The sequence below is a fragment of the Netta rufina genome, assembly GCF_964035555.1.
Source record: "Netta rufina genome assembly, chromosome: 1".
Lineage (NCBI taxonomy): Eukaryota > Metazoa > Chordata > Aves > Anseriformes > Anatidae > Netta > Netta rufina.
Window position 1 is genome coordinate 21,518,572 of NC_140123.1, and position 15,463 is coordinate 21,534,034.

At 39.8% G+C, this 15,463-nt stretch overlaps 1 protein-coding gene across 1 annotated transcript in view; it reads left to right on the forward strand.

Annotated features, from left to right (window-relative positions):
- WASF3 (WASP family member 3) overlaps positions 1 to 15,463 on the forward strand; it is a 62,944-nt gene that overhangs the window by 15,056 nt on the left and 32,425 nt on the right. The window contains exon 2 of the mRNA XM_084282727.1: positions 4,366 to 4,458. The gene's annotated coding sequence lies outside the window, so the exon portion shown is untranslated. The remainder of the gene's footprint in view (positions 1 to 4,365; positions 4,459 to 15,463) is intronic.

Consider the following 15,463-nt stretch of genomic DNA (forward strand, 5'->3'; position numbering starts at 1 on the left):
ACTGGGAAATGACTCTTGTCGCTGATTATTGCAGTTTACTTCTCACTGTAAAGGCCTTGTGTATAAAAGATGTGCGTACAGTGATTTTTATAGATATCTGTAGATATATCTGTAGATACCTAAGGCCATGATAAATGGTTAGAACTAAACTGCAGTGATACATATATCTCGTGCATACCAAAGTATGTACATATGAGAGAAGACTGTCGATAAGAGATGATAAATCAGTTTACAAATAGGTTTCTTATCTCAGCCAGGTGTTCAAATAAAGGATGTGGCCTCTGAGAACAGCATCAGAGTGAAGGGGAAATGTTTCCATGATCCCAGGTCTGTGCCACAAAGCATCTTTTCTGCTAGGGTGAGGTGTGTGCCTCCTGTTCTCTGACCAGTGTTGAACTGGGGTGCTCTTCTTTTCTATTTCTTATACACTTCCCCACTACAGGGAATTAACTATGGAGTGATGCGAGTGGTTACTTTCAGCTAAATCCAGAAGTGCAAATGTCTTGTCCCTGCATGGGGCGTGCCAGGGAGAGCAGCTGCTTTCCTGGTCTAGCCTGTGACCATTTGCATAGCTCTGGTTCCATGGCATGAAGCTGGCTGTGTCCTGTGGCAGCACTACGATACCAATAAGGGCAGTCTCACTGCTGCCTCCTTCCCTGTTGTGCTGCTTCATAGATCTAATGTTTTTCCTTTAAAAAAAAAAAAAAAAAATCACATCAGTTCTGTTTGCCTTTTTTCTTTGGCATTCCAAAGAAAAGCCTTCCAAACTTCACTTATCCCCTTTGCCACATCCACTGCTCTTTCTTAGTGGAGCATTTAACTTGAAGGCTTGTATCTCCATCTTTCTCACCTAGCCTTGGGCTAATCTCTTTTATGATCCCACAGGTTTTCTTTCTCTCTAGGGTGCTTAAATATACATAGCACCTGCCTGGATGTTCATGCTTTGCAGTATCTGCTAACTGCAAGAAATGAGCTTGCTCCAGAAAGCAGAATTTAATGGGTTGTTTTATTTTAAGAAGCATGTTCTTAAGTCTTAACTGACAGAACTATGCTATATAAAGCCCCTGTTGGGTGGGCAGGCAACAACTAAAAACACGGAGCCTCTGTCCTCTGGGGAAGGTCCATTAGAAGCAGCAGTGTTACTGAAGTGGATCTCCAGTTTGATATAAATCCAGCAGCAGTCTTGAACAGAGTGCTAGGGGGCATCTCAGGGCACTGGGGCTGGAGCTAGGAGGGAGCTCCTGCCCTTTCTGTGAAGGTACATCCTGCACGTCTCTGAAGAAGAGTGCTGGCTGTGCTGAGAGAAGGAGCAGGCTAATAAGATGGAAGAGTGCCATGAGGTTAGGATTGTTCCTGATGAAGGTCTAGAGACTGTAAATGCTGCCAGAAAGCACTTTTAGGTGTTTGACATCATCTTGACATCCCAGTTGACTTCTTTTTTCTCCTTCTCAGAGATATTAGGCGTATTTCTTTGTTGGTGTTTGGGGAATCTTTTCAGATTGAAGATGAGAGAGTGCAAGAGTTGCAACTGGCTGTTGGCGTTTGGTACTGGTCTAGCAAGAGACGTAGAAGGCATTCATATTTGTGGACTCTCTTTGGATTTGGCTTTGTTTGCAGCAGAGGATCGGTGCTGACTGCTAAGGAAGAGCGCTGTCTCACTGAGGTGCCAAGGAGGTGAGATCTGGGGGCTGCTCAGTGCTAGGATGCTCCTGACCTGCTCAGGATGTCTGACAAACCAGTGCTGATACTGGCTGTCCTCTGTAGGTGGTGCAGTCTCTGAAAATCAAGTGTTTAAAGGCAGATAAATTCCACCAGGTGTTTAAGATTTTGTTAGCTTCTTGTTCAGACAGATCTCCTCTGTCAAGTATGGTCAGGCAGTGAAGATTTTTTCACCATAATTCAGTGATTGACAAGGGATGAAAGAGACACCAGTTATTCCAGAACAGCCTGAATGTTTTAGTTTGGTTGCCTGCTTTAAAGACAAGCTTCAAGAGCCTAAACTCGTTTGGAAGGAATTTGTCACAGCATCCAGTGCTCCCACTGCCACCAAGGCATTTCTCAGAAAGATACAGAGAACAAAGTTGTCCGTGGAGAGCTCAGAGGGCAGATCACTCTCCGCAGTCCAAGGACAGCGTATTTCTCAACTGAGTGCATCTCTGGATGTCTTCGGAGGTTTGGAGTTCAGACTAAACAACAGCAAGTGAATCATAAGTTGAAGACCACTCGGCAGACACTGCTGTGTCTTCCTTTGTGCTGCACCTCTGATATGCCTGAGTTTGAGACTGGGATCTTTAGACCTAGTCTAAACATATGACACTTTCTAGTTATCTTTATCAATCTCAAGCAAACCGCTGAGGATGGACCACCAGGAAACCCCCTGGTTTGAAGTAATGACTTTTAATAGCTCTTTTGCAGGAAAGAAAACAAAAGCAAACAAAAAATCCCACAGTGGAAGTACTTCAGACCAAATGGGACCTACTCACTCATTGATGTATGGTTCTGCTCTTCAAAGGCCCCAGAAACTCTCTGGGTTTTCCAAATGACTGCTGTAGAGGTTCAGTAGTTCGTAGGATTTTAGTTGCATGCTTTAAGATGGAATGCATGCAGGAAGCTACCAAGGCAAATCAGTACTGAAGATCTTAAATGCTTCCGTGGTGTGATAGGAAAGCAGCTGCTGTTTGAATTTAAACTCGAGCTTTGGATGTCTGTATATGAAACCATGTTTTAAAAACCTTCCCCCCATCCTACAAAGCAGACGTGAACATAAAATCCTTGTTTTACCATTTCGATGATGACCCACTGTTTGGATACTTTTAATCCTCAATCTGTATAAAAGTTATGTCTTGCATTAAATCCTTTTTTTTTTTTTCCCATGGATTTCAGAGGTAATCCCCTGTATGGCATATAGCTCGTTCTTTAAAGTGCTTACATACTAGGAGTCCTGTTTAAAAAGTTTTAAAGCATTGGTTTTAAACAATATTCAGCTATCTACACATTTGTAATCAAAACTCAGCGTGTCGCACATTCTGTACCTCTAAAGTCTTACCCTGTTGAAATTGTTCAGTACTTTCTGTAATTTAGTTAGTGACAATAAATCAAAGGGGACACTGAGCAGGGGAGTCACTGATACACTACATAATAAGTTTTTTTTTTTTTTTTTTTTTTTTTTTTTAATGACTTTTGCTGGGGTCTCCTTCTTCTTGAAGATTTTATGGAAAAGAAATAATCAATTCATAAGGAAGTGTGTACATTCAGTTGTGCCAGTGGATGGACATTGCTGGGCTGTTAAGGGTGTACTGAGATGTCTTTTCCTTTATCTCACATTGTGTGCACCTGCAATATATTGTAGTTATAGTTGTGTCTTAAATATAGAAGACAATGAGAAAGTCTTGTTCTTATAGTCTTCTCTTATTCCCCTCCTGTGTTCTCCGCCTTGTTCTGCGTTTTTAGTTTAATATTTTACCTTTTTAATAAATAAAAATCAGAAAAGTGCCCATTGAGCAAACAAAACTTACTGATATTGGCCATGTCTTGATTTAACTGTGCAAAGATTTATACCTACCCCTGAAATATATATATGTAAGGATAGTTAACCTCACTTCCCCATGAAAAATGAACAAAATTCCCTTCCTCACTGTTGATGTGGTGATTCTTGGCATCCTCCCCGTGGGAGCTTCATGAGGACCAAAATCTTGGCCACCTGGCAGATGTTAACAAGGGGGCAACGTTGTCTGGAATAGGTGTCCACTGCACCACCACTTTCTGGAACTGAAGTGGGGGCACCATTGTGTTAAAGCTCTGATATTTTGAGGATGAAGGAAGCTTAGGGAGGGTGGTGAATTATTCTCTTGGAGCTGGGGTCTGCAATACTTTTCCATGGAAACAATGCTTAATTTTTGTAACAGGGTCTCGTTATGTTTTTAGGTGGTTTGTTTTAGTGAGTATGTGTTTAGTAATATTTAATCTAGGGTGAAGTATCTCAGTGGGACTTCAGCCTGGTGTTTTTATTATGCTTGACTGTAGGCCATTATCTTCCATTCTCCTATGCCCGTAGTCTTTAAATGGGCACATCATGTTTTCTCTGTAGATACTTCCAGTTAAAAACAGAGGCATTGATTATAAACTAACACAAGCAATCTTTTGACCTTTAAAAAATATAATTAGGCTCTAGCATGGTGTTAGTGCTTAGCTCAAAATAGTTAAAAGCATGTGTAGAAACTCGTGCATGGTTTTTAATATTTTAATGGATCAATGATCCTGTGTGTGTTTTTTTTTTTTTTTTTTTAAATGCATATCTTTAGATTGTCATTCTGATATTGAAAAACAAAGTTAAAATTACTTTGATTTTGTCTTTCTCTTTTGCAGATAAAGCCACCTGAGTGCACTACCAAGGTGCGGAACAGCTGTCTTTTCCAACGTATAAACAGAAAGGATATTCTCTACTTCCTTTTTTAAATGGTAAGTCGCTCAACTGAGCTCTTACTGAACATTGTCATGTATGAATGTGTTACACAAGCTTTGGAACTCTGATAAGTCCTTAAGCTGAAGACCAACGAGGAAGTCTGGAAACTGTCCAGAAGGTTTTGAATCAAGATTGGAAAGGAAGCTTATTTCTCTCATGTCGAAAATATGCTGTATTAGGCCGAGAAACAAACGTCAAACACTGCTAGCCCAGGAGACTGGTATAATCTAAATGCTAATCTTATTGTGTAAAAAACAGAAATACGTTTGTGTTTGTGGATATTAATGAAATATCAGATTTAAAATTTGTATCTGCTAATTACTTTTGCCCTATATATTCTGTGCTTTGCTGATGTGTCATCATAGGGATTTAACCCAAATCTGATGAAGTTATGTTTGAATGCTTGCCTCAAAAAGCATTAGCACATAATAAATTACTTAAATTTATTGATATTAAACTAGCTTTCTGTGGAAAAACCCTTCATCCCCCAACTATCTTGGCTGGGATGTACATATCCCACAGACTTCTAGATGGGGAGTACCTTTTGTGTTGGTGAGAGAGTATGGAAACAGCTGTGGAGCACTCTCTTCATTGTGTGATGCAAGATGATGCATGCTGATTGGCAGAAGTCCTATGTTTAGCACCAAAGTTCAGGCAATTTTTTTTAGCATAAGTAAAGCTGATTTTTTTTCTTTTAAGGGACTGCAGCTCTGACCACTTCTGCAGTGGGAGGTAGAGAAACCTTTTAAGCAGGGGGATAACGTGGAAGGCAGGTTTAGTGCCCTTCTGCAGGGAAGGGGAGGTTAAAGATATTATTAACTACTTTGTAGGAGAGAATGCTTTCCTCCAGTCCTGCACCAATTTGTGTGAGCACAGGTCTTCCCTGTAGTTAGTCCTTACACATGGGCACTCCAGTAGCTGTCTTTAAGGCCCCTGGTCTCTCCAGGATCTGGCCCCCAGACTCTCTAGTAGCTGATTTTACAGACTTCTACTGTGTATGGAATTAAAGATGACTGTCACATTAACTTTCAATATTTAGGATTTTTTTTACTACTATAACCTTAAATTGTAACAAAATTCACTTCAGATGTATTTCATCCTTTGCTTGTTTTTATCATGGGAGATTAGAGATGGTTGTTACAGGAATAAGAACCTAGTTTTAGGATTTTTTTTTTTCCTATGTAAGTCATGTTTATTCATAAAACTTTATGAATTATTTTGAGATTTGCTGTTCATACTCAGTGTAGTATTACAAAATATCTCGTGCAGGTTAAGCATGATTTTCATGTGGAGTTTAAATGAAATGTATCCAGAGTTCAATAGTCTGGTGTTTAATATAGCTGAAGGGTATTTAAAGACAATGCTGAACACACTTGAAAATAATCAGCCTTTTAACAACAAATAAATGTTTTTTAGCAATTAAGCATCACTTTGAAGGAGATAGTTTAAACAGAAAGGAACAGAAGAATACTAAAAGCTAATTATAGTAAACATAAATTCTAATTCTTTGAACACTGATTGTTCATGCATCACAAATGTTCTAATAGAACATACATTTGGCAACTCCTCCTGGTCAATAAATGACAGGCCTGTAGTCAAATTAATGACTGATTTCTAAACAAATGTGGTTATTTTCAGCTTCCAGGGATTTCCCTTTTAATTCATAATTTTTAAAGCGTCTTAATTGGCCTATTTTGCATATATAGTAAGGTGTTTTCATTTTAAATCAAGTCATTCTTATTGTCAATTGGATTGCAATTGTGCCTTGTCTCTTCTTGCTTCTCTGGATTTTCTAGTGTGCTTAGGTAATATAAACACCCCCAACAGTTGTCAAATTATTCAAAATGAAATACGACTGTTAAATGTTTGAAAAAGGTACTGATTCCTTAACGTGCCATCCTATGTAAGTAGCGCACACTTTATTTTAAACTTCCATTGTAATCCTACAAGGCTACACTACAAAAGTGAGTCCCTTAAAGAGCATGTAGCCAGGAAGGAAATATAAAATGTAGGGCTTGGAAAAAGGATTGTGGTGCTTACCAGCCCCAAATGTCAGTTCAGTAGACCAGCTGAAGAACTCCTTTGTCATCGCATACAAGTAATTCTAAGAAATAAGTGTTTATAGTTAGTATGGCAAATACAAATGTTTTGTATTTAATTACATTTTATGAAGCCAGATGTTAAAATTTTGTATATATTGCCATGTGGTAAGACTGTTCCAGTCTTTAGAAATGCTTTTATTGTGAGAGCACATTAGATTTTTTGCCAAGGTTAAACCAAATTTATTTGCAAAAACTTCTGCCTCTACTGTTGGTCTTTTCAATCATATAACCTGTGTTCTTCATGGCTGGCAAATTACAGAATGATTTAGTAACTTGTGTTCTTGATTTAAAACAAGCTATTAAGCAAAGCTACCTCTGGATTTTCAGAAGACTACAGTTAGCGTTTTCCCAGAAGGATGAAGCTTTTCAGCACAGTAGAGAATGAGTGTGAGGTAGGTTGTGTAGAGGAGAGAAATAGGCTTCTGGGAAGTAGGAGGAGGGTTTTGGGCTACTCAGCCAGCAAAAAGCTGAAGGCCTCTAATAATGTAGCAGTGTATGGAGGGAGAGGTAGGACCATGTTTCCCAGATGGTATCCTGTGGAGCAGGGAGGGGGAAAAAAAAGCTGTTTGAGAGAGGATCACGTATCCCAGAATCCTTGTATTCCAAGTGGTAAAGCCAAAATGAGGTGGAACACTTTTTGGATAGAAATGACCTAAAACATTAGAGAAGTCTGATTACAGATTCTATCTTAATGGAGAGGTGCATGTGTTGTCTGTGAGCTTTGCTGCTGATTTTGATTTTAAGAGACTCAGTAGTTGGGCTTAACTGTTGTCAAAATTGGGTTAGAGTTCTATTCAGCGCTCACTTACTTGCTTTAGACTTGACTGATGCTTGGAGTTGAGGAGCTTTATATTTTTAAACTGCAGCCTGTCAAAACGGATTTGATGGTAGTACACGAGGAATAATTTGCTAAAGCTGGCATCTGCGCAGTGAGTAAGCCCATACTTCTCAAGATAGTGGTTTGAACACATTCTGCGTTATGACTGTATGTGGGCAGTTCAACGCCACTTCTGTAGGGCAAATAAATGCAGTCACAGACCTCGTCTTTGAACTTTCTGTGTGATTGGCATCATCGTAATTTCCCTTCTGAATTATACAGCTAGTGTTTAGGGATCTGCTTGAAGATGAGGTTTAAATCTTGGTTGTCTGTGCAGTGATTAACTAAATCAGTTTCTAAATTTAACTGATGCAGCTAAATTGCTTCTTCAACTGCGTGTAGATTAGTCTCTAGTGGCTCTTTTTTTTTTTTTAACATACATGCACCTTGTAGTTTCTGTAGATTGCATTGACTATTTAAAGAGCAGTTGAATAGCAATGTGAGTATTGATTGGTGCATTATGTAACTTGGTGGTGGGGGTGTGGAGGGTCCATGTGATCTTAAATGACTTAAATGACACTTTCTGAATCAAAAGGGTGTCAAAGCCTTTGTGCCTAGCTAGCATTAACCTACCAGTCCACAAAAACTCTGGTCTGCAATGCGGTTGCACAAGTTCTGCTCGGTTTGGTGTTATTCTCAAGCAGCCTTAGGCTGGCTGCTGGCAATCATGACTCTGCCTCATGGTGCCTCATCAGAGAGGTGGCAAGAGGAGTACTCATCGTGCTCAGCAGCCAGCTGCTTAGGGCTATCATCAAGAAGTCTCCTCTTCTTGGATTGTGGGGTCTCACCAGCTCAGTGGGATTTATACTAATTGCATTTTCCAAGAGAATATCGTACTCACCAGGCTAACAGTAACAGCAGCACTGGGATGGAAACGTCTTCTAAGCTTTTGAGGCGGTGAGGTTGGGAATGCGTTGTTTGAAGGGAAGGAAGAGGACCTGACTCTGCTGTCTGATGAGGGGCGTCCTCGCATCTGACTTTTGCTCCTAGAACTGTTCACGTGTCCTTCTTTTAAATAATATGTTTGGATAAAAATGTAGCCCTGGAGGGGAAAAAGAAAGTCTGCGTAGAGGTTTGAAATATGGACAAGATGTTTTCAGATGAGAGCTTACGTTGGGGGAAGTGAGCAATGATGCGTGATGATGTTGGGAACTGATGATGATTATCTCTGACCTGGTGTACAAAAAAAGATTGTTGTGTTGCATCATCTTAAGGATTTTTTTTTGTTTTTAAAAGGCATACATTTCACTAAAGGGAAAATATCAGCACAAGTCTTGTGACAAGATATATGTAGTGACCAAAGGTCACACAGGAGGAGAGCCTTTGAGTATCTTTGAATCCACTGGAGACCCTTTGTCTAGGTCAGCTGAGAAAAGGAAAGCTGGGATGTATCGTATGTGTGGAGGTTAAACATTCCCAAACTGAGATGAAAACTGTATAAAGCTTAGGCAGTAACATTTATATGTTCAACTCTATCTTTTTTCATAAGGCTTGGATTGCCATTCAAGTGCTAATGATTTGTTCAATGAAAAATTAATGTAGTATGAAATCTTAACGTATGTTTAAAAGGACTTAATTATTTTGTTTCACTGCTTACGTTATTGAGTAATGAAGCCATACCTAATTTTCGGATGTTTTGAGATATGAAGGGTAGAACTAGTTAGGCACTACAATGAATGCATTTTTTTAAAAACTTTTTTTGTATGGGTGGATAGAGGCTTTCTGTAGTGTAGCGCTCAAGCCTGAAATCTGTATCAGCTGATAAATATAAAACAATCAGAAACTTACTTCAGTGTTGCAATTTTAATGGAAACGATTAAGTATTTTAAGTGAGTAAAATGGAGTAATGAGCTATTGGAAGGGAAAAAAATTGAAGGGACAAGCTTTTAGTAAGCTGTAGAGTTCTACATCTTGCTTTCTGTTACTTCAGGGTGTGGTTGCTAAAGTAAAACAATGTCATAGGCATTACAACTGCAGAATTTCATTTTTTTGTTGTTTCACTTCAATGTGTTTGGGTTCAAAATGTACTTACTGGTGTTAAGAATGGACATCTGGTTGTAGGAGACCTCTTTTCTTCAAAACATTTTCATGATAGATGAATATTAAAAATGTTTTGTCCAATATGCAAAATATGTTGAAGCAACTCATGGCAGCTTTAGGACTAAACATTGTGGTGTGGGAGTGGGGAAAAGTAATCAAAACTTTCTTGGAAACAGCCATTTAAGAGTAATTTCCATCTGCTTTTCACAAGAGCCTGCAGTGATTGTCGAGAATCTAGATGGTTGCTATTTCCTCTTTAACTTCAGGAATAAAATTAAAGCATGTTTTATCCATGCTTGTTGCAGTCATCTGCCTTTTCTTGTGAATAAAACAAGCTTGGAAAACTTTTTTACTGTGCAGCTTGTTAGGTTTTTACAGAACTACCCTTAAGCTGTGTTCATCCGATCGCAGCTACACGGCATTTTCATGTAGCTGCCTCAGCTATGCGTTAGAATGGTTTAAAAAAAATCCGTGTTAATGTTTATACTTTAAACAAACAATTTAACATTGCTCGTAGGAAGCATTAGTTCATACCTCTCCTGTTAGATCCCAGTGGCTCCAGCTCCTGTTGGACCAGATGGCAACTGCTGAAGGAGCAGTGAGATGTGGCACTGCCAAAAGCACAGAGCAGAGGCCAAGCTGGTAAACTCTGCTAGGTAGAGCCCAGGGGCTGTGGGGTGCATGAAGGGCACAGCAGCCTTCCTTGCTGTGTTGGAAGCTGGAGTGGAGGGTATACAAAAGGCAGAGGTCCTAGAAGTGAAGGAGAAGAGAGGCCTGTCAGTAGGGTTCCTGTTGAGGAGGAAGAAGTTGGGCTAGTGCCCTAAAATGCGGGCAAGGCGCCTTATTAGCCAGTAGTGCAAAAGTGATTGGCTTTTCGTCAGGTGTTTGCTGAATTTTGATAGATGGAAGTTCTCTCAAAGTATGAAATATGAATGATGTAATCAGTTTAACTTTATATACTATCTTAAGATAATTCATTGAATCATAGAATCATAGAATATCCTGAGTTGGAAGGGACCCTTAAGGATCATCAAGTCCAACTCTTGACACCGCACAGGTCTACCCAAAAGTTCAGACCATGTGCCTAAGTTCACAGTCCAATCTCTTCTTAAATTCAGACAGGCTCGGTGCAGTGACCACTTCCCTGGGGAGCCTGTTCCAGTGTGCAACCACCCTCTCTGTGAAGAACCCCCTCCTGACGTCCAGCCTAAATTGCCCCTGCCTCAGCTTAACCCCGTTCCCGCGGGTCCTGTCACTGGTGTTAATAGAGAAAAGGTCTCCTGCCTCTCGACACCCCCTTACGAGGAACTATAAAATTGATGACTAAGTAATGGGACACAAGTTATGTTAAGAAATGTTGTGTTTGCTGTGACTTGGAGGAATTGAGGCTTTCTAGACCGGTATTTCAAAACATATAGTGAGTGGGTTCCATTTATTTATTTATTTATTTATTTATTTAGAATGGTTTATTATTGATTCAACCCCACACATTTGAAAGTTTTTGTTTGTTTGTTTGTTTTTAAAAAAAGGCCATCAGACTTTTCTCAAGATGTAATGCTGCCTTTCATCTGACTGGAGACATGCTGTTCCTGAAAAGAAGGCAGCAGTTTCTGCTGAGTTTCTACCCACCCTTCTCTTTCAGGGTACTGTCTGTTTATTAAGGGGGGAAAAAACAACAAGAAAACGAATCTTTTAAATTAATTTGTTCTTAAATTTTTACAGATATATGCTTTTTTTTTTTTTTTTTTCTTGCAAATAAACAGTTGAAACCAATATATACCACATTAACGTTTACCAAAAGCACCTTTCTATGAAAAAGATGGAAGTGATGCAGGTAGGAATTTCTCATTTGGCTAACAAAAGACATAGCATTTGTAATGCCTGCAGGAGAAATGTCCCGTCCAAATACAGTCCTTACAACATGAAAGATGTCTTTGTGACTCTGAAGAATAAGTGTATACAAAATGCCTATTTACATATGTCTGATAAGATTTTATTGGCCTCAGAGTTTACTGGGACTCTGAGGTGATTTTGGTAAGCAGGGGGTGACAGAAAATTGCAACAACTCTGAGCTCTTTATTATAGTTCTGTTTTTCTACCAGTAAGGTGGACAAGACTGGAATCCTCTTTCTATGACAATATGAAGAGTTACTTTCTTGTGGAAAGCAGTTACTAATCTCCCAGACCAATACATCTTGCAGGTCTAGTTACAATATTTTAAGTAATCGTGTTAATTTAGCTTTTTATTCACCTGTGCAGCTAAATGTAACTGATCTTTTGCATGTCTCCCTTCTGTTTCAGTATGAAATGAGGTTAACTTGATTCACTGTTGTTTTCCCCTTCGTTCTGAAGCATATTGAGTGCTCTCACTGTCACTTACGTGTCTCAGCCATAAGGACAGTAACTCCATAAACTGCTTTGACTTCCTTCCCCTGGATTATGTTTCTGCTCACATGTGACTGATTCCAGCCCTGAAAGCAGCTCAGCCAGGAGCAGCAGCTTCAGTGGGAGAAATGTTGAAAAGGAATGGGAAGAGGAATCCGTTTAATTAAAGCAAGGAGTGGTTGGCTTACAGCTGTCTTAAAAAGCACAGCTGTAAGTGGAGTGGGTCCTAAGGCAATAGCTGGATTTTGCTTCTGAGAAGGAAACACAACTCATCCTGTGGTTAGAGCTGCAATGCTAAGGATTGGTGTGATCTAGGTCCAATTTACAATCCTTACACAGGCTTTGTGTGCTTCTGAGCATCATCAAATAGCTTTGTCTCCCAGCTGTGTAGCTGAGATGCTGTCTGCCTTTGTCAAATTTGGAGAGGAAATTTAATGTCTAGGTGTATGGATCATGTAGTAACACGGGTACCACGTAACCTTACTGTAACAGGCTTTCTGAAGCTGTTTTTTAGGCAGTCCATTTCTTTTTCTTTGCTGTGCTTTAGTTGGCCTTATTTCCACGGCTTTGGTGTGTGGCTTGCTGCTGGCAAGATGAGTGAGGTGAGGTCCTTCCCCCAATGTTTGGTGGCCGAATAAGTTGTAGGCAAAGAGAGGGTAGATAAAGCCATGAATTTTGCATAGCTTGGAATGCCTTTATTCCTTTCTTTCCCGTGGAGCCTTTATTCACAAAAATTGGAGGGAGACACATTTCAAAGTTATTGTGTGGCAGGTTCTCAGCCTTCAGATGATGGGATTTTATCATTTCAACCAGTATTTTCCCTTCCTATTTACCTTGTGCCCAGAAAAGCAAAAACAAATGAAAGTTCTTTTTTGACCTTTATGTAGTGAATAGACTTCTAGGGTGCATTACTCTATCCCCTTAGTTTGGATCATGTTGGAGATCTGGGGACTCCAAGTGTGTAACACTGCAAGTTGAATTTACATTTCAGAAAGAAGCTTTAATTATGACTCTAGTGAGAACATTGGGACAGCATTTTCCCCCTCTGCAGTCACTCGGGAGAGAAGAAGGGAGCAGAGACCCACCCTGTATGCTGTTTCGGAAAAAGAAGGAGGTGAGGAAAAGCAGTCATTGCATTGTTAGCAAGGTCAGATACACATTCCTGGGAGAGGTGTACTCCTGAAGGAGCTTGCTAACTGCCACAAATCCAGGACAGGATCAAACAGTGAATAAGTCGGTAATATGGAGAGATGCACACCCATTATTATCTGAGCTCAGAAGTCGGGGGTTGGAAACAACCACAGACTGTGAGCTTTTAGTCAAAAGGAAAGTTCTTTTAGTAAGTATAAACTTCTTAATCACACCTCTCAAATTTTAATAATTTTAGCACCATAGTCTGGTATTTGTTGATGCAGCTGTGGAGTGTATCAATTATTCTTGGTGAGTCTCAAACTGTAAGGTTCTCTCTAGGACATGAGAATCTAATGGGTTGTGGTACTTTGAGAGCTAGTTGGGAACAGTTAGAGGGCTGTCAATCGGTGCGATGCTTTCACATACTCGGTGTTAGGCGCTGAAATTTCGTAGACTCATAAAATCCGAAGTTTGCATCTTCAAAACTGTGAGGAGTTGGGAGTGTGTGAGGGGTGGGAGGAAGTGGGTGTGATAATGATATAAACAAAGAAGATTGTACCCATGTATTTAAAATAAGTTCCACAAAATATATTTGAATGCACCCATTTGAAACCCAAAGATGACTTTAAAAAATGTATTAGTGTTATTGGTCATCCCTATCCCCAGTAACTAACTGGAAAAAGTCACTTAAGCTTCTTCTAAGTGATAGGGTATATATGCCAAGACTTTTTTATTCCTTGAAGCTGGTTTCTGGGGCACTTCTACCCTACCAGCACCATGGAGATGTGTTGATCCACTGCCAGATTTCACGGAACACAGCTTTTCAGCCTTCCCAGCCTTGAAAAGGCATTCTTACAGAAGGCTAACTGCTGTATTTGGTCTGAGACTCATGATGGTTTTATAGTAGCTTATTTGTCTCACAATGGGAGTTACTGTATGCGTAGTGAGGAAATCTCTTAAGTGCTGCAAATCAGATTTTGTAAGCCAGTATTGCTGTATTGAAACGCGTTACTTTTTCTATTTTCTAATGCCTGATGTTCATTTTAGGCTTTATTTAAAAAACAAACAAAAAAACAACCAAACAGCAACAATAAAAAAAAGACAAAGATTATAGATTGAATTATTAGGAAGCTAAAGCAGAGAAGAATGTTGACATACATATTTTGGATGCTAGTAAAAGGGAAAATGTGTGACAAAAGAAGCAGAGACACCAAGGGGAAGTAATGTTTTATATCTGGGGAGATGCAGCTGCTTTTGATCTTTGTATATTAATGTGCTTCATGTAGTAGTTAAGTCGATGTATCACATAATTCAGTTTTTTTTGTGCTACACTGCAGATTTTTCTCTTAGTATACTGTTCCTGGTGGAAGATGTGAATTGGTATCTGTCCAGGTAACTCAATTTTTGAAAAATGTCTTCAGTAGTGATGAGGCAGGAAAGGGGTATGATCCCTTCTGATCTCTGCTGGACCCTGCCTGTTATTTGATTATAATTCAGTTATAGATGTATATGGATTTTGTGTGGTTCTAATAACTGTGTGCTGTGCCATCTGTATGCATTATTATTTTAATTTATGAACTGGAAAATTACGAGTTGCTATTTTCTTGTTTCAAAGATGAATGGTTTTTGTGGTTAGCTCGAAGATGGTAACCACGTGGAAAGCACAGAAGAAGGTTACCTCAGAGAGGAATTGCATCGTGAGTGCTCGAGTTACCAAACTGTGGCAGATAACGAGAGATGTGAAATGTACCCCTTCTCTGGGCAAACCTACTCAGAGCTCAGCCCTCCTTAGGCACGGAAGCAAAATAACCATGCAGAGCTGGAAAACACCCGGCTGCATTAATGCTGGAGCTTAGTTAAGACTGCTTCGTGTTTCATGGGTTGTGTGCTTGTTTTCCCCACTGTCTTTTGAGGTACTTCTGACACTCATGGCATCTTTCTTGACTTACGCACCAGACCTCGATCACCCAAAGCTTTGTGATGTGCTGCAGTCCATCTTCTGGTGACTGCCGTGCTGTGTGGGAACAGATGGCGTGCTTGGCTCGGGATGGAAATAGTTGGGAGTTTTTACGTTGCTTCACTTACTCAGCTGTTAATAACAGGATATAATCACATAATATTTTCCCATTTTTCTCCCTTAAAATGAACCCAAAATAAACTTTTTTTTCCCCCATATAGACTTCTCAGAGATTTGGAAGGGGCACTTACGTAGGGAAAGAGGAATATTGGTAGTAGTGTCATAATTGGGAGAATTAGGGAAATCCCAGAGTTCAGTGCTGGAAACCCTTGATGGGAGTGGGTGGGAAGCTCTGCCTTGAGGAATTTTAGGCTTGCTGGTTTATGTTATGTTAACATAAATCTTCATGGGTTGTCTTATGCTGCGGACATGCCAGGAAGTTCATGCTGCTGTCTCAAAGGCCTTGGCTGTTCAGGTGGGCCCTGCGGTTGCTTGACTGTGAGGATTTT